We start from the raw sequence: 22,500 nt of genomic DNA on the forward strand, positions 1-22,500 counted from the left end.
GTAAGAGTATACAATGAAATTATTTCCGTTTTCTTTAAAGCGTGATTTTGTAAGAGTATACCATGAAATTATTTCCGTTTTCTTTAAAGCGGGTCACACAAAATAAATAACACACACGCCATCGTATTAATATATAGATAATAACAATGACTGCTAAATAATTATGTAGATATGCACGCACACACACACATATTAAACCTTACTCACGCCCGTTCCTTTCCTAGGTAGATCACGGGTGTTTTGACAATTTGTGAGACATTTTGATGTCCGAGTGTACCATTTGGAGTACCCCTCTCACCATGTTATGAATAGTCCTAATCACCCTACTCAAAGGATGGGGAGAGACAAAGTAGTCATACGCTTAGATATGCCTCTCGGCAGGAAGATTATATATATATATATATATATATACAGGTAACTCTTAGATGCGCACCAACGCATCCATGAGAAGACTCTCCCAGGTAGCTTCGCCCAAGTTTTGTCCTCGAAATAAAAAAAAGGTAACATTCTCTCGCAGGGCCTTCGCGACGTTTCAAAAGCACATGGTAGAGAATTTTCCAAAGCACATGTTCTGAATATTCTCTCCCAAACATGATGCAATACATCATAAGATATAAAAGAACATTACCTAAGCCCTTGTTCATATCTCGCACGAATCCAACAACATTCTCAAATAGATTATTTAAGACGTCGAAGAAAACATACGTGAAATGAAAAGTTAATTCTGAAAAATTACGTAAATTCACATATACTAACTTGAATAAAGAATACAATGAAATTCACGATGAGAGTCTTACGTAATTTACACAATTACGGGCGGGGTATTATCTCTTCAATGCACAATTGAAAACAATAAATGAAATACAGATAAAATTATCAATAAACTACGATATTTACTCCACACTAGACCAGATTTGTAAGAATATATATATATATATATATATACACAGTATATACATATATATATATATATATATGTATATACTGTATATATATGTATATATGTATATATATATATATATATATACATATATATACACAGTATATATATATATATATATAGGCCTACTCATTTATATACGTTTGTACATGTACAAATATATGTGAGTGTAGGTAAGTGATTTTGCATATATAGGCAATATATATGTATACATATAAACATATATACATATATATATACAGCATATATATATATATATATATATATCTGTTTTTATATATACACACACGCACAAACACACACACATATACATATACATACATTTATACACACACACACACACACACACACATATATATATATATATATATATCTGTGTTTATATATACACACACAAACACAACCACATATACATATACTTCCAAACAGATATACATATATATATATATATATATGTACTACATATATATATATATATATGTATATATAAATATAAATATACTATATATATACTATATATATATATATATATATATGCTGTATACAGTATATATACATACATATATATATATATATATATATGCTGTATACAGTATATATATATACATATATATATATTTATACACACACATATATATATATATATATATGTATATATGCAGAAGGACACCCCTAAATCAAACCATTGTTCTCTTGTCTTGGGTAGTGCCATAGCCTCTGTACCATGGCCTCCCACTGTTTTGGATTAGAGTTCTCTTGCTTGAGGGCACACTTGGGCGCTGTGTTCTATCTTATTTCTCTTTTGCTTGTTTTTTCAAGTTTTATATAGTTTATAATTATATAGAAGATCTAATTTCCTGTTGTTACCGTTCTTCAGATATTTTATTTCCATTGTTTAGTATTTCTTTTGTAGTTTATTTATTTCCTTGTTTCCTTTCCTCATTTGGCTATTTTTCCCTGCTTGAGCCCTAGGCTTATAGCATCTTGTTTTTCCAACAAGGGTTACAGCTTAGCTTGTAATAATAATAATAATAATAATAATAATAATAATAATAATAATAATATATATATATATATATATATATATACATATATATGTATATATATATTTATATATATATGTATATATATATATATATATATATCCGGATTCTATGATTAATGAAGTCTTTTGTTTCCTTGGGGTTATTTGAGAAAATAAGATTTCCTGAGATGTTAAGTACGCTATGCAGAAAATGGCTAAAGTATTTTTTCTTAGCATTCGCGGTTCAATTATTTGAGTTTTTTATTCATACTTTATCATATATCTCTTCCTAAACTCATGATAGAAACATTTGAATATATATGTATATATTTACATACATATACATGTTATGAGTATGTATGTATTTATTTGTATCCAGACACACACACACACACACACATATATATATATATACACACACACACACACACACATATATATATATATATATATGTGCGTGTGTGTGTGTGAGTGAGTGTGTTTGTGTGCGTGTGCCTAGCGGGGGTGTGCACAAATTTAGATTAATAACATACAATTTGTGCTTGTAAAATTATTTTTTTCCAGATATGGTTTAAAAATAGTCTAATAACACCACCACCACCACCACCACCACCACCACCACCACCACCACCAACAACAACAACAATAATAATAATAATAATAATAATAATAATAATAATAATAATACCACAACAGTCTAAAGGTAAACAGTTATATAAAGTTTTGATAAATGAATTTCTTTTGATTGGTTTCAAACACCCCTATCAGCAGCAGATGTTTGTTAACAAACCCATGTAATTTCATTACGACAGTCAGTTGCTTTAAATGTAGATACCCAGCCTGAAGCCGTACATTGCTCAGGAGCGATAGAGTGGAAAGTTTTAATTTTCATGAGTGAGGAATTGATATCATGGCATTTCAATGTCAATTTAGAGGAGTTTTATATCTGCATGGTATAGTACGTAAGCCATATATAACAGGAAGGTAAGTAAAGCTCTGGGAATTTCTGTTGATAGGGTAATCCAGAGTTCACATCAGACATATTTCTCCTTTTTCACCTTACTAAGTTTAAAGACTACAAGGCTCCGCTGATAAAGCACAGGAATTTTATATGTAATCGTAAATTACAAATGACACAAAAAGAAATAAGATCAGAGTTACGTGAAAGATGAAAGATAGAAAAGGTTTATTCAAGACCACAGAGGAGATAAGTCAGGTGAATCATTTAGCAAGAACTCCCTGTTATGATATTTCTCCCATACAATTCATTGCGAGTATTAAAGTCCTCTAGAAATGAAGATAGCGTCGCCAGTGCTTCTCACGTGATGAACTGTAGGCACTACTAAAGTGTGTCCTCGTGGTGTCCCTTCGGCCCTAGGGGCTGCAACCATTTTTCAACCTTTTACTCAACCATCAATTCTCTTTCCTTTCTTTCATCTAGCTGACCAACCATTTTCTCTACATTTCATGGTGCAACTGTAGGGGGCAGAGTGGCTGTCCTGGCTGGGCCTAGTTCACTGCCACATGGACAAAATTTTATAGTTGTGAAAAAATTGAGGCCAGCTCAATAAGTTTATGTAAGGTCTATATTTAGGTTTTGTAGCTTGTTATTGAATTTCAAGTAAAAATATTTTGATTCTGGTTCATATTTCACTCATCTCAGTTTTGCATTATTATTATTATTATCATTAATATCATTATTATTATTATTATTATTATTATTATTATTATTATTATTATTATCATTATTATTATTATTATTATTATTATTATTATCATTATTATTATTATTATTATTATTATTACCAGTGTATCCGAGCCATAAAATATGACGCATAAATATTTAGATAGATAAGCACACGAACACACACAGAGTCAGCTTTTGTCCTAACTACAACTCGCTGGTTCGGCAATTTGTGGGAGACTGTGGATTCCGAGCTTATCTCTCGGAGTATTCCTTCGCAGTGTACCGACTATTCCCTCTGTCCCGTAAACTTGCCAGAAAATTACACACACACACACACACACACATATATATATATATATGTATATATATGTATACATATATATATATATGTATACATTATATATATATATATATATATACACACACATATATATATATACATATATATATATATATATATATATTCATATATATACTCTATATATATATATATATATATATATTATATATATATAATGCCAAACACTTGATCTTTACCATATAGGGGAGATTATTATTCACAATCATTATATATTTTGATTACCTGTAGGCATATAATAGATTAAACAGACAGAAGATTTTAACAGCGTTATTTTATCTCTGCACTTCTAAGGAACGCGATAACAAATACTTCCAGAGATAACACAAGAAGCAACACCAGTTTCTTCCTAGCGTCTGTGGTGGAAGTGCTGTGGCGGTGATCTTCTCTACAAGCGCCTGTGCCAGCGTGTCATTACTTCCGTTGCCCCTTCAAGATGTTTCAGTGGTGCTCAATTTAACACAAGTCTGAATATAGCACCTAAATAGTAAAGAAAATTCATTGAAAAGATTCATTAACTAGCTCGCTATGCCAACCTTCTGATAATGTTATAAGTACAAATTATGTTTTTATAAAAAAATATGCCATCGCATATCATCTTTATTCTCGGTGGTGCCAATTATAATATCTACTAAGATAGGAACAAATCGAACAGGATCAACTAAAGGAAAGGTGAGCAAAGGTAAGGACAGACATTGAACCCAAATCACTTGGATGCCCAAAACGCTTAGGAAGACACAGACCCGAAATTAATTTTAATCATAAAGTAAGCACATCAGCTCTGCAGGAAAGTCTTCTAGCCGTGACTCACTGACCCAGGACCTCTGGTAAATAACACCTGTAAGGTAGTTTCCAGGTTGTAAAGTATACACCAAACCTATTGGTAGGCAAATTGTTAGACTAAACGAGAGAGTGTTAGCAAATAACAAAGATTTTTTCTTCTGAACTAGATTGTGTCAGTGGTACAGAAGGCTACACCCGCTGCCATTGTGGAAGTGTTTGGAAATTACATACTGGAGGTCAGCAGGTAGCACATACCTTGAAATCGACATCAGAATAATAATAATAATAATAATAATAATAATAATAATAATAATAATAATAATAATAATAATAACAATAATAATAATAATAATAATAATAACAATAATAATAATAATAATAATAATGATAATAATAATAATAATAATAATTAATGGTTTATTATCAAGAAAGTTGTACATCTTGTGCTCATAAAACATACCGACTAGATTTACAGTAAACTTGAAATAAGATACAGTATAATACTGGAACATATTTAGGAAGAAACAATCTTTAAAACGAGTTTCTAGGTAATATAAAAATAGAAATAAAATACAACACAATAGAAAAACGAGGATATAGTATAAGATTACACTGGTTGTGAGTTTAAAAGTTTGAATAGAAATTAAAACTTATTTTCAATTTGGAAAAATCTCTGAGTAATATAAAATAAATATAAAATGCAATAGTATATAAAATGTAGTGAAAATAAATATACGGCATAAAATTAGGTAACAGTTGATGTTATGCACTCTACTGAAGAAAAGTACAATTCAGAAATGAGAGATCCCATCTCACAACTGTGTAAAATTAATGAAAAAAGATAAAAAAAAGGATGATTGACTGATTGATTTTAGGTTTTCTGGCATCCTGACATCTAAAGAGAGGGAAATAAGTATAGTGGAAGAGCAAAGATTGAAACAGAACATATTATCATTTGCTTTATAATCCTGTGAGAATTAATAGAAATGTCCTTACTTTCTTGGCATGATTATCACATTTTTTTTATCTCTATTGGTCTTATTATTATGAGAGAAGTTTTACCTCATGTACACATACACGCATATACAGTATATATATACTGTATATATATATATATATATATATACATATATATATATATATATATATGTATATATATATATATATATATATCATTATCTCATCCTACGCCTATTGACGCAATATATATATATATATATATGTATACAATATATATATATATATATATATGTATACAATATATATATATATAAATACATATATATATATATTTATATATCTATATATATATATATATATATGTGTGTGTGTGTGTGTGTGTGTATGTGTGTAAAACATCATCATCATCAACATCATCATCACAATCGCCATTATCAGCCGCTACTAGTCCACTGCAGAACAAAAGCCTCAGACATGTCCTTCCACTTGCGTTTGTTTATAGTCTTTCTTTGACAGTCCACACCCATAAACATTCTTAGTTCGTCAATCCATCGTCTTCTCTTACTACCCCTGCTTCTTTTGCAATCTCTAGGGGCCCATTCTGTTATTCCTAATGTCCAACTATTATCAGTCATTTTTATTATATGTCCTCCTTTTTATTCTTGCATATTGTTAAGATATCCTCTATATTATAGGGCCGGGTTTAAAAATTGGGTTGCCCGGGTCACTTAATTTAAAGAGGCTCCCCTTCTTATAATGATATTGAATTATATATAAAGAGGAAAGTTTAAATAATTTCTTAAACGATGAAATGGGTAATGTAAGGTTCTGAATAGAGTTTTTATTTCAATTCTTACAATTTCATAGACTAAAAATAACTTTGGCCACATTAATCAGTTTATATTATGTGAGAAATTAAAATGAGGATTTGTGATCAAGAAAATTTATGGATTATTATGGTGTATATATTTATTCAATTTGTTAAATTTACTGTTTTTTCTTTTACAGTGACTACATATATTCCCTCCTTCTAAACCTTCTCTAAGTAAATTCTTTGACTAGATAGTTAAGATGTAACTTTTTGTTATAAACCTACTTTCTACATTTAACAAACATAAAGCACTTAACCTTCCATCAGTCATTGATGCATTGCGATGAATTTTTTTTAAGTGCCAATATGCTAAAAGACCTTTCTCCATAACATTTAGTAACCACCACACTAAGATATATTTTAAGGGCTACATTAACATTTAGAAATTTATCAGGAAGCCCTTCATCACACAACAAAATTGCCCGTTGGGGTGGAGTGACATATGATCTGACCTTGGCAAAAGCTGCAAACACACAACTGTGATGGAAGCCTTTAGGAAATGCATTGAAAAATTTCTCCACATCAGTTTTCATATCAGCATCAGATAAATACGATGGATTGACGAACTAAGAAAGTTAGTGAGTGTGGACTGGTATAGAAAGACAATAAACAGGAGCAAGTGGATGGACATGGCTGAAACCTTTGTTCTGCAGTGGGCTAATAACGTCTGAGGATGTTAATAAGTATATATAGCCTATATATATATATATATATATATATATACACACACATTTTATGTATATATATATGTGTATGTATTTATATATATATATATATATATATACTGTATACACAGTATATATATATATATATATATATAGGGGGTGGTGTCATTAGAGTTCAGTGCTTTGATAACTCAACAAATCTTTATTCGTAAGGTTGCAGGTCCCATGCACTTTTATTTGCCCCATCAAATTTTGTTACTTATTTAAATAAGATTGGAATTATGAGTGATATCGAATATGATGACCACGTTCTGACAACCCCGCAAAGCTCACTGGGGTGATAAGGCTTTGTTTCAGTGGAGTATACAGTGTTAGCATGAAAATGAATTGAACTGGAGCTCACTGCTTATATATTTGCGTGTGTGTTTGTGTTTATAATTTATGTATATTTGTATGTATCTATAGATTTTATGTATATATATATATATATATATATATATATATTCAAATAAGCCATATATTTTAATACATTAAAGTCTGAATTCTCTTAACGACTCGGGATCACAGCCCCAGCCACGAAGAAAGATAAAAGTCAATGACAATTCTTCTGTACATATACTTGTCGAATTCAGGTTTTTTGTACTTAGAACTGAAATCAACCCATCTTCACCATCAAATGCCAAGTTACAAACCTACCACTTAGCAACGATGGTGAAGTCATCATACATTTACTGGACACTATAACAGGACACTGTTGTTTCTATCTAGTAGAGTAATACTGTTTTTACAATAAAACTTGCTGATATTGTAGTGTGCTGTATATTACTGTACAGTAATAGTCCACCTGTACTGTAAGTGTTTGTTGTTTTTGTTCAGAAGATGATGATTGTTGATTAAAGCCAACAGTCATCATCGTCTGAACAACAACAGAAAACACTTAGAGTACAGGTGGACTATTGTTCAGACGACTCTACTGTGTACATTTGATAATTCACCGCACACATAGTCTACAGGTATATACACGTATGTAACATTTAATATAGAAACATAAATAAATATAATACTGAATGTAGTTAATAAAAAAAACTGTATATTTTAATTTAGCAATAATTTTTACTGTTCTATATACAACATACATTTGAAAATTTAAGATTGATTAACAATAAGTAATTTACATGTATTGTAAGTGTTGAAATATATTTTATACAACGACCACTAACCACTTTTACGAAGTTCTATGCAGCAATGTTCATGAAATTCTTGAAGAGTATCTCTTACACAATATGAGTTACTGTTACTGTAGGTAATCCAACATCTACACAATGTCTACAGAAACCCGTTATTTGATGGATTACGTATGTACAGTATCTGTAGAAAAAATATAATAATTAATAATCGTGTACAGGTGTAGAAAATAAACTGAAAATACAAGGGTATGGTACAGTATACAGTAGGTATGGACTTGTTCTGTACCCCACATTCTGCATCATACTTTAAAAAAAAAAAAAAAAAAAAAAAAAAACAGGAAAAACAGCAAAATCTAACAACTGTGCAAACAATTTGTACAGTACTGTAGTGTAATACAGTGCGGTACTGTTCTATAGAAAGTGTATTGTAAATTAATGTACAATTTAAGATTATACTAAGTGTACAGAACAGTACATAGAGTATTTCATACAACCACCACTCACCATTATCGTACGAAGTTCTGCGCAGCAAAATTGAAGCATGTTGCAACTCTTCCTACGTCATCTCTTACCCAATTCTGCAGGGAATCCGACATCTACAGTAACCCGGTATTTGATGAATATGGACAATATCTGTGGAAAAATATAATCATTAGTAATAGTGTACTGTACAGGTGAAGAAAATAAATAAAAAAGCAAAAGTTCCTTATGGTACGGTATGAATGGACGTGTTCCTTACTTCACATTCTGTATCATACTTTTGTTAGAAAAAAAAAACTACGTTTTACGAACAAAACAGTAATACTGTTCAAAATATAAGGTACAGTGTGGGTGATGTGGATGGAGGATATGCCGTGCAGTTAACAATGGATGAAATGAATGATGAAGGGACGTAGCTGGACGGCACAACACATCTAAGTGGATGAGTCATCACTACTGTAAAGATATGGAGATTTAAAATGGATTAGAAGAGTACAGTACAGCAATAAAAATACAATTTCAATTAATAAAGTAAGTTAGAGTACTCTACAAGTGATAAAAAATGCAACATAAATCATTACTGTAATTTAAAGTTTACTCAACATCATAATCTAAATAAATTACTTAAAAGTTTATTTACATCTTAATTTAATCTTTAAGTTGATTTAGATACTGTAAATTTTTATTTAGAAGTTTATCTACATCTTAATTTCTTTCTTAAAAGTTTAGCTTAATTAAAAATGTAGGTATTTGTGGAAAAATATATTACCACTCTGCAAGGGGAGGCGGATCATCTATGCCATCTTCATCACTCAGCTCCATCATGGATTCTGGAGAAGGGGTTGCCGGAGGAGGTGTTGCTGGGGGAGGGGTGTCAGGGGCATGAGATTCTGCTGTTGGAGGAAGAAGTCATGATGGTTGGTGCTCAGGGGGCTGGCGGAGGCTGTTTCTGGCGATGGGGGAAAAACATGGCTTTGAGAAGCTGCTTTGTCTCCTTTTTTATCTCATCCAAAATGCTCTTGTAACCAGAGAAACCCTCATCCATTGCATGCATGAACTTCAGAGACTGCACCAAGGAATGATGCATACTGTATGCCCTCTGTTTCAAGTCCTTCAGTATCCTTGACAACTCCGCAATTTCTCGAGGGTGATGTCTTCCTCCTCCTTGTCTGCTTCATCTGCCTCCTCCTCCTCTTCCTCATTCGCTCACTCCGTTGACCGGACAAACTTTGCCAGGTCCTCCTCGGCTATCTCCCAGACATGGGCATCTGGCAACTCCAAAATTTTGTCTTAAGCATCTTCACTGAAGCCTTGGACTTTGACTACCTTCACCAAAGTTACTATCTTCCTGACAGTCTGCTGGAAGGCTTCGTCAGGACTGAAGCCGCCAAGGTCCTTAACACACCCTTAGCCACGAACGTTTCCAGCAGGCATTCACGGTCTATAGTGTGACTTCATGTAAGGATTCCTTGACAACAGACAGACAGTCTGCTATCATGAATTTCTTCCAGTAGTCCATCTCGTTGAGGTCAGGGTCATTGTCGGTGGCATCTTCTAGTAGCGCCATTACACGTTGGGTTAAGTGGGCCTTGAAGTTCTTTATTATCCCCTGGTCCATAGAGTGGATGAGGGCAGTGGAGTTAGGAGGAAAGAACACCACTTGAACGTTAGATGGATGCACGGGAGCATTGTCCAAGGAGAGAAGGACCTTAAACTCCAGGCTTTTCTTCTTGAGGTAGTCCTTGACTTCTGGCCAGAAACATTACTGGAACTAATTATGGAAGAGCTCCTTTCTCGTCCATGCCTTCTTATAGTACATCCAATGCACAGGCAGGAAATTCAAATTGAGACTTTGAAGGGCACATGGCCTTGGCGACTTATAAATAAAGTCGTGTTTAATAATATGGCCGGCTGCGTTACCGCACATAATCAACGTACACCTGGAGAAGAAGGAAAGGTGCACATTAGAATTACAGCAATACAGGATAAATAATATAAAAGTATATTGCAATTATACTAAATTAGTCACACAGTATAAATAAAAATATAGTTAATTTTGCAGTACTTGTACAATATTTCAGATTTACGTAGTAAGCAAAAGGGAAAAGATTTAGCACCATTAGCCTACCAGTCTTTTGCTGCTTTAAAAGCGAGCACATGACGTTCCTCCCTGGCAATGAACGTCTTTTGAGGCATCTTCTTCTAAAACAAGCCTGTGAGAAAATTAAAAATAAATTAAATCAAATACTGCACCTGTTATTCAAATTGGCAAAACTAAAGAATTGCACAAGTGTATTTACTGTATGCATCAACGGCAGACAGATGTCTTTACGTTAAGGAAATTAAAACAAAGTTTAAATATTCACGCACTCAAAATGCAAAGATTTAAATAATAAACCAAATACTATACAGAACAGTAACTGAAGATACCAAAATATAACTCAAAATGGCCAAATTATAGATAGTTCATACAACCGTACTGAATGTACCTATGGCAGACACGATTCTCTATTTTAGGGAAATTAAACAAGATTTGAACATTCTCGCACACTCAAAATTCAAAGATTTAAATAATAAACCAAATATTGTACACTACAGTAACCAAAGTAGCAAAAAATAATTGAAATTGGCCAAATTATAGATCGTACGTACAACTGCACTTAACACACCTATGGCAGACGCATGCATCTATGTTAGGAAAACTAAACAAGATTTAAACATTCACGCTGACTCAAAATGCAAAGAATTATATAATATCGTAAACTAATTACTGTACAGTATACAGTAACTGAAGTTTACCAAAATATAATTCAAACTTGGCCAAAATATCTATGCAAACATGTGTATCAACGTTAAGGCAAATTTTAAGCTAATATGAAATGAGATTTTAACAAATTAACTACATAAATACAGAACATAAGAATTTTAAATATAAAATGTCCATAACCATATCAGTTTCATCCATGTTCCAGACTTGCTATAGGGTGTACCCCTTCCCCACGATGACCTTCTGAAGTTCATCTGGGATACTTGCCACTGCCTCATGGTCCGCAGAGGCTGATGCCCTAAAAATATTCACATAGTTTCACCTAAAACGCCTTTTAAACTTGACAAACCAGCCTTTTCTGGCTCGAAAAGGCATATGTGGGTTTGTGGCATTTTGTCTGGTGGATGACTGGGGATCATCGTCCGGGAAAAAGTGGTGGAGATACTTAGCCTTCTAACGGATGGCAAGCTAGTCTAAGGCAATGTCCTTGTGATGCTGGTGTTCAATTCATATGAAAAGGCATTCTCTATCTTCATCATGCCCTTTTCTCTCACCCTTGAAGCAATCTTAGCACTGCGAGGGGCACTAAAAGCAACTGCAGCTCGATTCTTCTCTATGTACCTCACAGTACTCTCGTTAACACCGAAAGTCTCCCAATGGCAGAGTATTTCATCCCTTGTTTACACTTATAAAGCACTTTCACCTTTACTTCAAGGTTCATGACCTTCCGCTGCCCTTTGGCTGTCCTTTGAGAAGTAGCAGGAGCATGCTTGGCAAAGTCTGGCGTGATACACACGAGGTCGCTGGGAGAAGACTGAGGGTGAGTCAGACGTTGGAGCTGGAACGAGCTTCACAGACAGAAGGGAGTGGCAAGAATTATAACAATTCAAAGGAGTGTGTGCTGTTTGAAATCATTGGGCAGTTTGAATTTTTTACGCGAGTATGAGAATTTTTATTCAATAAGTCTTGCGTTGTTCTGTTTCATTTGAAACTGATATCACAAAGGAAGAACTCGCATTAAACAAGGGCTGACTGTATACATATATTTATACACTGTATATATATATATATATATATATATATATATATATATATATATATATATATATATATACATATACTGTATATATATAGGTAGTAGGTTGGCCAGGGCACCAGCCACCCATTGAGATACTACCACTAGAGAGTTATGGGGTCCTTTGACTGGCCAGACAGTACTACATTGAATCCTTCTCTCTGGTTACGGTTCACTTTCCTTTTGCCTACACATACACTGAATAGTCTGGCCTGTTCTTTACAGATTCTCTTCTGTCCTCATACACCTGACAACAATGAGATTACTAAACAATTCTTCTTCACCCAAGGGGTTAACTACTGCACTGTAGTTGTTCAGTGGCCACTTTCCTCTTAGTAAGGGTAGAAGGGACTCTTTAGCTATGGTAAACAGCCCTTCTAGGAGAAGGACACTCCAAAATCAAACCAGTGTTCTCTAGTCTTGGGTAGTGCTATAGCCTCTGTACCATGGTCTTACACTGTCCCTTGGGTTAGAGTTTTCTTGCTTGAGGGTACACTCGGGCACGCTTTTCTATCTAATTTCTCTTCCCCTTATTTTGTTTAAGTTTTTATAGTCTATACAGGAAATATTTATTTCAATAATGATACTGTTCTTAAAATATTTTATTTTTCCTTGTTTCCTTTCCTCACTGGGCTATTTTCCCTGTTGGGGCCACTGGGCTTATAGCATCCTGCTTTTCCAACTAGGGTTGTAGCTTAGCAAGTAATAATATTAATAATAATAATGATGATAATAATAATAATAATAATAATAATATATATATATATATATATATATATATATATATAAATAAATATATATATATATATATATATATATATATATATATATATATATATATATATATATATATATATATATATATATATATATATATATATATATATATATATATATATATATATATACATATATATATATGTATATATATATATATATATATATATATATATATATATGTATATATGAAAACTACCTGATTCTCACCAAAAATGCTACAGATACCTAACGAAACAATAAAGTATATATTTTCATATTTATTTATCTCTATAATTATTATGATTTGAAGGGGTTAAATGATCTTTCTGTTCCTTTATTTTCGCCAACGCCAAAAAGATAGGTAAATGATATCCATCGCAAAAAAACTGAAGATAAGTTCATGATAAGATAGTCATTTATAACGACATGCCAGTTAATGATAAGATGCTTATTCTCTCAACAAGAAAGATCACCATAGCAACAAGGAGGAACAAAAGACATTCCTTTAAGGAATTTGATAAAATGAAAATCTTAATATTACTTATAAAATTGTAGGTAAATGGGGAGGTCACGTTGAGCCCAATCCTCTTACTACTAAAGGGGGCAGTTGCCAAGAATAGACAATAATTGTCTTCTTTACATATATAAGTATGCTAATTATCATAGTTTTATTACTATGAAAACAGGGAAAAAGATCTTGAAAATTCTGGATAAATGACGTGGAGGAGATTGAAAATAACATCGGCTATAGAACGATCCTGTAGAAGACCAGATTGCTAGTTGTGTATATCAGTCCTACCTTATGCCAGCCGGGAATTTTCTAGAAATCAGAGACAATTGCTACATGTAAGCCAGATCTCTTTGAAGCTTATATTTCCTTCGTGTAGACAAAGTATCGAATGCTCTTTGCTTTGTCATAGTTCTATGAATGGAGTTTTTGGACCAAGTAATTTCAAGGTTGAATCCTTTTGCTATGAAAAATGTGAAAATGACACCGATAAATGTTCATGACATTCATTATATCTCCGATTGGTCATAGCGTATTTAATTATTTAATTGTTGAATGTTTAACTTGTTAGTATTCTTCGATTGTTTGCTTAAATGGTAGAAATTTAAATTATTATCTCATAATCATGTAAAGGGGACTTTTTGGCTGCTAAATAGCTGAATTCTTTCACATTGAAGTGTTTGCTAGATTTATAGATATATAAAATCATTTCAAAATTCCTTTGCAAAGCTGTAGAGGATTGTTGAACAGCAAAGTTTTTACAATGTTCTTTACTATTTGTTTGTTGGTTAACTTGTGAACAAATAGTATAAATTTTTATATTCTTATATATTCATGTATTTTCGTCATTTTCTTTCTTCGACACATAAATAGCTACCAGCTTATGAAGATAAAGAAAAAATATATACCTCTGATAAACCAAGTCTTCCAGTGATATATCCGAGCAGCATAGGGTACAAAAGACTCTTGGAAAGGCTAATTTTGTGCAAAGTCAGATGTTGTCATGACTTCAAATATGATTATTTGCCTTAAAGAGTCTGTTGAACTGGAATTGTTTGATGCAAAAGTTTGATGTACTTTGCTTCATGTGTTTATGGTCGGTTAATCTTATTGGGGGAGTGGTGCGTATATGCATATGCTAGTGTGTGAGTGTGCGTGCATGCATGAGTAGTTCGAGCACGCACGCGCGTCAGAGAGAGTAAGATCACATTTATGGCTTTTAATTCAATTAGTGCTGTGTAGAGCTGAATACACTAATAATGATAACAATGATGATAATAATAATAATAAAAATAATAATCATGGTGAAAGGATAACTTCACTAATACCAACCCTAGTCATTGTGACTTTCTTGTCATACAGGCTGCAAACAAATGCAATTTCAAAATATTCTCATATAAATTTGACCTTATTCTAAATGAAAATTCTAATGTTCCTTCTCTCCATTGAAGATGATATCCGCAGCATGCATTTCCTAACATACAGAATCTTATTGATCTTAAGATAATAAATTGCTAACCACACACCATCCTTCAAATTGGCTCAAGGGTATATGCCAGCATTGTCTATAGCTCCAGCTCCAGGGGGATATCATTGACAAAAACTGATAACGTGTAACATTTATCGAATCCGAAACAAGATTAAAACTTTACTGTGTTGACAAGTAACTATATTTTTTTTCCTGTGCATTAAATACTGAAAGTACTATCATGATGTGAATTTCTAAAAACTTCGCTTATTATAAAGCCATGCGATAAGAACAAAATATTTTGCCTAGCACCATGTTGCGACATTACATCACACGAGATAACAGAGATAAAAGGACGTTTCAGAGAAAGCAAAATTAAATAAAAAAGATAAAGACAATCTTATCGGAAAGAACCAAAAAAATGTATCCGTGGGTAGATAGAAAGATACGAATGTACTCGGATGGTGAAGTTTGGCGATTTATCACTGTTCCTTGTGTAAGATTGATAGTTAGGGTTTTTGGATTTTTCATTTATTTATTATGACCCTCCGTAATTGATCAGTATTTGATTAAACGATTTAAAGTTAGTTATTTAGATTTCATTGAGTATAATGGCACGCTTAGTAATTTACCATTGTTCCTTTCAACGTTTTAGGCACCATATGTTATCATTTCCCTTCCTAGGTGGGGATACCTTAACGTGGTGAAAGGGTTTGCGTATCGCCATAATCAGTAAAGCTGTACTGGTCAGGGTCACCTATAATAGGTCTGTTTGCTGTGAGCGATCAGACGAAAATCTCTCACCGTCACTAATCTGCACTGGCCATTGTGGTGATGAAAACTAGTCAATCTCCACACATGACTAAGAAAATGTCTGACTCCTTTGCCTGGAGTGGACTAAAATACGACTGCATTTGTTGTTGTTGTTTTTGTTGTTGTTGTTGTTATCATTTCGAATCTTTTAATTCATCATGACACTTGGCATTTACCCTTATTGGCTTTGTAAGATTTATTATTTGTTGGTAAGAATTTGTTGAGAGTATACTGACACAACAATTTTTCCGTGTTTGTTCCGTTGGGATTATTTTGTTTTCTTTAGGATTTCTTGGATGCATTATAACGATCAGCAGTTTTAAAGCGTTCGTTTGAAGGATATAGTGTTCGTTATTCGGGATTTGATAATGTGATATAACACTTGAAAATTTCTGTTGATTTTTCTAGCATTAATTTTATGTTATCTAGGACTTATTGAATTTAATAATAACATGGTGCTTGCTAATATGTAAATTCTATTTTTCTAAGATTTAGTTCATGGTGCTTGGGATTTATTGAATGTAATATGGTGCTTGTTAATGTGTCTGTCCTCATATTTTAATGAGGATTTACTGAATGCAATATGTCGCTTGTTAATTTATCAATTTCTGTTTTTCAATTTCTATTTTATATTTCTTGGGATATATTGACTGTAATATAAGCATGTTGCCTGCCATTTTGTAAGTGTTCGTTTTGTAGGAATTATTTCATGAAATATATCGCTTGATAGCTTGTCAGTTTCCTTATCATTTAGTAATATCTTTTTATGTAATGTGACCCAAGTGCAAAATGACTAACAGGTCGTTGACCATATCAACTTCATTTTGTCTCTGACTATGAACGCCGTGACCAGAATCATTACTTGGCATTAGGTTCAATTAGTTTATTACACCGCTCAACATTATGATGGTAAATCCGTTGAGGTAATCCAGCCATATACCTGAATCATTGTGCTTTCACTATAATGACAGGCTTCGGAATTCTTTTCTCCTCCAATTTTCCTTGAATTTATTTAATTTTCATGAAATCATTTCTATTGAGGAAATAGCCACTATTTTCCACATAGGCGTTACCATTTACAACGCCATAAGTCTCTGCATATTGAAAGGAAGAAAATAAAAGGCAATTTAATACCACCTGCGTTGAAGTAGCCTATTGCCTACATTAACACGGCCTACTCTTATAATAATAATAATAATAATAATAATAATAATAATAATAATAATAATAATAATAATAATAATAATAACAATAATAACAAAAGGTAAGATATGATTACACGAGCGAAAGTGTTGTAATGATAATAATGATAAAAAAGATAATAATCACAGGCACGTCCATTTACAAGCTTTAAAAAACTATGTATCAATTAATATATTGACTTATATACATGATATCTTTTATTTATATGTCATTATATTCAACTGAAAATCTTTCTACACACGCATTGAGTTCTATACCTCTCGGTATGTTGGTCAACTATGGTAGGGCGGGAGTGAAATGGATGAGAACATTCCTGAATATACTTTCGTCGGAAGTTGGTCTAACGACTCTTCACCCTGTGAATTCATATTAAGAAATTGGAAAGGTATCGCCTTCTGGAGCCAATTCCTACGAAGGGGAAATGTATGTGTCTGATAGTCCATTGTAGCAAGGCTGGGGGGAAAGCCCACATGAATTCTCTATGAACATTTGGAAGTAGCACCTTTCATTGCCATCCACGTTAAGAGGGAAAAGGCGTCTGTTGAAACATACACAAATACTATATATATATATATATATATATATATATATATATATATATATATATATATATATATATATATATATATATATATATATATATATATATATGCTAAAGCGAAAATGTGTAATTAGTAATTTCATTAAATCACTAAATTTTTCAGTGAATAGGCCTACGTGTAATCACTGTGACTGTTAGTAATTGCGTGTAATCGCTAAAAATTCCAGCAATTTCATGTAATCACTGAAAATGTGGATCAGTGATTACATGAAATCCCTTTACGATGTCAACCGATTATGATAAAATTATATGATTTATATCATCGGTATAAAATGTACTTTTAGTAAATAAGATATTTAATGTTCTAAAGCCTTGATGGCTAAGTCGGTTAGGGCAACAAGTCTGTGGTCCGGGTTCAAATCCACAGCCAACCAGTCAGAGAGGCGGACACTTTGCTATCCGTGTAGTCACCTCAGGATTATGTATGTAATCAACGGATAGGTTTGTTACAGACTAATACACACACACACACACAAAACCCACTCCGACATTTAAAAACATAACAGACCCCTCACACATCTCGAGCTGTCGACTTAACCGCGTCAAGACTCCTCGCTGCTACGAGGAAGGACGCTGGTGGCTGGTACAGCACATGAACATACGCTACTGGGGTCCAAGCGAAGACAGGCTGGGCATCCGAATGGGGCCACGGTCTCTACGCCAAAGCAAAGGGCTTCCAAAGAAGGCAACCATGCTTACCCCATACAAAATGAGAAAAAACACGTTAATACAAAAAGGATATTTAATGTTCAATCACCATAATCTATTAATGGAGTCTTCTTCAGTTTGCATGTGAGCAAGCACATCTATAAGAATAGTGGAAGAAGTCAATCCAACTTTAACATCACAGCCAAACTACCAGGTGTGTGGTGCCTGATTAATACCAGCTTGTAAGCTGGACCTCTATGAATTTAGAGTCGTTGCCTCCCATCCAGGCAACAAGCGAATCCTTGATGTCATCATAGCCACGTCCTAAGGATCCCTTGCTTTGTGAGTGGTCTGGCTTTCCATGGATACTACCTAGATTTTGCCATATGGATTTTAGCTCCAAAATAATTTCAGCTCTGAATTCACTACAATTATGTCTATAAGGTAGATGGTGCTCTGAAGAGAAGAATCTCTAAAGTAGTACTTGATACGCTACTTAGGCTACTCTTGTTGGTGTCAATGCAGAAATTTGAGAGAATTCCGACTCATGGATTGCATGTCTATGATAACATATGCACAAGATGCAAATTCATGGGTCAAAATATGGTGAATGACAACGCCTTGATCTACTTAGCTACTCAAGAGAATCAAAGAACAGGGAAGACCACAGACTCGGGTGGATATTGCGACTGGGTATCTAGCTACTCAGCATATTCGAGACACAGGTACAAAATAGCCTCCGGTGGTTATTACAATTTGCTATTAATTTACTCAGCAAACTCGAAGTATGGGGAAGACAATAGAGTCCGGATGTTTTTTACGATTGGCTATTGAGCTACTCAACAAAGTTGGATTACAGGGAAAACAGTTGACTCTGGTGGCTATTACGAATGGTTATTTAGCAACCCAGTAAACTTGAATAACAGGGAAAACAATAGACTACTATAGTTATTACAAATGGTTATTTACTTCATCAGTAAACTCGAAGAACATGGAAGATACTAGACTCCGATGGTTATTACGATTGGCTATTTAGTTATTCAGTAAATTCAGAGCACAGGGGTAAAAAGTAGACGCTGATGGCTAATACGATTGGCTATTTATTCAGTAAATTCAAAGAACATGGAAGAAATTAGACTCCGGTGGTTTTTACGATTGGCTATTAACAACTCAGATAACTGGATCACAGGGAACACAGTTGACTCTGGTATTCAGTTACTCAGTAAACTCAGAGCAAAGGGGAAAGAAGCAGACTTTAGCGGTTATTACAATTTATTGTTTAGCTACTAAACAAAATTGGATCACAAGAAAAAGAGCTGTCTGCGGTTTTAATGACTGGCTGTTTAGTTGCTCGGTAAACTTGAAGCACAGGGAAGGTAGTAGACTCCGGTGGTATATATTGGCTATTTAGTTACTCAGTAAATTCAAAGAATAGGAAGAGAATAGATTCCACTGGTTACTGGCTATTCAACTACTCAGCAAACTCGATTCACATAGAAAACAGAAGATTCTTGGGGTAATTACGATTGGCTATTTAGCTACTCAACTAACTCGGAGCAAGTTTTAGACTTAATTAACTACTCAAAATAATTCAGCAGAAGGCCCTCTCCATCATGAGGCTCAATACTATACAGTACTCTAGAAGTTTTGTACCAGCTGTGATCAAAATGTGGAATGATCTTCCTAATCAGGTAGTTGAATCAGTAGAACTTCAAAAGTTCAAACTCGCAGCAAATGTTTTATGTTGGACAGGCTTACATAAGTACTTTTATAGTTTATATATGAAATATCTGTTTTGATGTTGTTAATGTTTTTAAAACATTTCATTCTAATTTTTCATTACTTCTTATATCGTTTATCTATTTCCTTATTTCCTTTCCTCATTGGGCTATTTTTTCCTGTTAGAGCCCTTGGGCATATAGCATCTTGCTTTTCTAACTAGGGATGTAGCTTAGCTACTACTACTAATAATAATAATTAGTCTTGAGGTACAAAATATATTTAGTATTTGATTCCAGGAAATAATAAAATTTGAGGATCAATGACAAACAAGCCTGAGATACATACATAAACTGATTCTATAAGACGCTAATGCGCTGAATTACAAGATATCAAAAGATGATTACATTTACCGTGATATTAATAATTATCTATAAAATATATCTGAATAATTCTGTAAGTGCCAATTTTAGAAATAAATATTAAAATAGTTTCTTTTTTTATGTCAACAACTGCTATACATTATACACATTAAGGATTCTTATTTTTCTATGATGATACATAATTTTAAAAATCTGAATTGATTTCCTGACATCACAAGACCATTTCAAAAATAAAAAAAGTCCTAATTTTGAAGAAAAAATAATTACACACTTTCACTGAAATACAAACAGTGAAGCTGTTTAAAAGGTCTCCTCATATTCCAGTGATTTCATGTAATCACTGGAATTTTCACTGATTGAATAAACTCACGCTCACAATGATTACTTATATTCACTAAATATTTTAGTGATTTCATGAAATCACCTTTTACACGTTTTCTCTGTAAAGCACACACACACACACACACACACACACACACACACACATATATATATATATATATATATATATATATATATATATATATATATATATATATATATACATATATATATATATATATATATATATATATATATATATATATATATATATATATATGTGTGTGTGTGTGTGTGTGTGTGTGTATATACACACACATATACATTGTTACTATCAGAGATACAATCCTAGTTGCAAAGAAAGAATGCTGCAAGCCAAAGAACCGCAACTAGGAAAGCAGGCCAATTTGGATGTTGAATAGCCAATTTCCTCGATCCACTTACAATCATACCTTGAGTTTCGTTTAGGTTCAGCTTAGTGTCCCTTTATATGCATCATGCACTAATTTTAGCTAGATTCTATTAACAGATTTAGCAACCAGATTATATTCAGGTGGAACTGATGCAAAGAAAGTAGTATCATCTGCATATAAAAATTAATGAGCCGAGAACACTACCCTGAGGATCACCAAATATTACATTCCTATAGTTACTATGGTGTCCATCAACAACTACTCTCTGTAATCTATTGCTTATAAATTCAATAATGATGTTAAGGAAAGATCCACCCACTCCCATCTGTCTAATTTTGAAAACAAAGGCCTCAGGATAACGCTAAAATCAAGGCCAATCATACGAACTTCCTGGTGACAATCATGGTATTTCTCTATAGCATTAGAAATTATAAAAAGGGCATCACATGCTTCAAGGTCTTTGCTATAGTCAAACTGCATATAATGGAAGAAATGGGGGGATAATCTGCTTGGCTAGAGGTACCAAAAGCACATATAACCAATGGAATATTATTACCAATTCTCCAATAATCTTGTTAACTTGAGGAAAATATTAGACAACTTAGGAACTAAGAAATCAGCTGTCTCTGAAAAAAAAAAAAAACCTTTCGAGTCTACACCTCCATAAGCACCAAGGCCCAGTTGGTTTAGCCTCAGAAAAAAAAGAGAATAAGGAAGATTGAGTTTCTCATAACTCTGTTGACTGTCAAATATATAAGCCAAAAAGGGTTCCCTTTTCCATTGGACAGTGAGTCACGGAACCATCTGGTTTAAGTAAAGGAGAAACTGTTAAGTCTACACAAATGGTGCAGATTTGAGTAGCTCCCC

At 33.1% G+C, this 22,500-nt stretch overlaps 1 protein-coding gene across 2 annotated transcripts in view; it reads left to right on the forward strand.

Annotated features, from left to right (window-relative positions):
- Window positions 1–4,375: 4,375 nt before the first annotated feature.
- LOC137617154 (hepatocyte nuclear factor 3-beta-like) overlaps window positions 4,376–22,500 on the forward strand; it is a 50,715-nt gene continuing 32,590 nt past the window's right edge. The window contains exon 1 of one of the 2 annotated variants that reach the window (XR_011039579.1): window positions 4,376–4,691. The gene's annotated coding sequence lies outside the window, so the exon portion shown is untranslated. The remainder of the gene's footprint in view (window positions 4,692–22,500) is intronic. The other variant, XR_011039580.1, reaches the window with a different exon arrangement.

This window comes from Palaemon carinicauda, chromosome 23 (genome assembly GCF_036898095.1).
Source record: "Palaemon carinicauda isolate YSFRI2023 chromosome 23, ASM3689809v2, whole genome shotgun sequence".
Classification (NCBI taxonomy): Eukaryota; Metazoa; Arthropoda; class Malacostraca; order Decapoda; family Palaemonidae; genus Palaemon; species Palaemon carinicauda.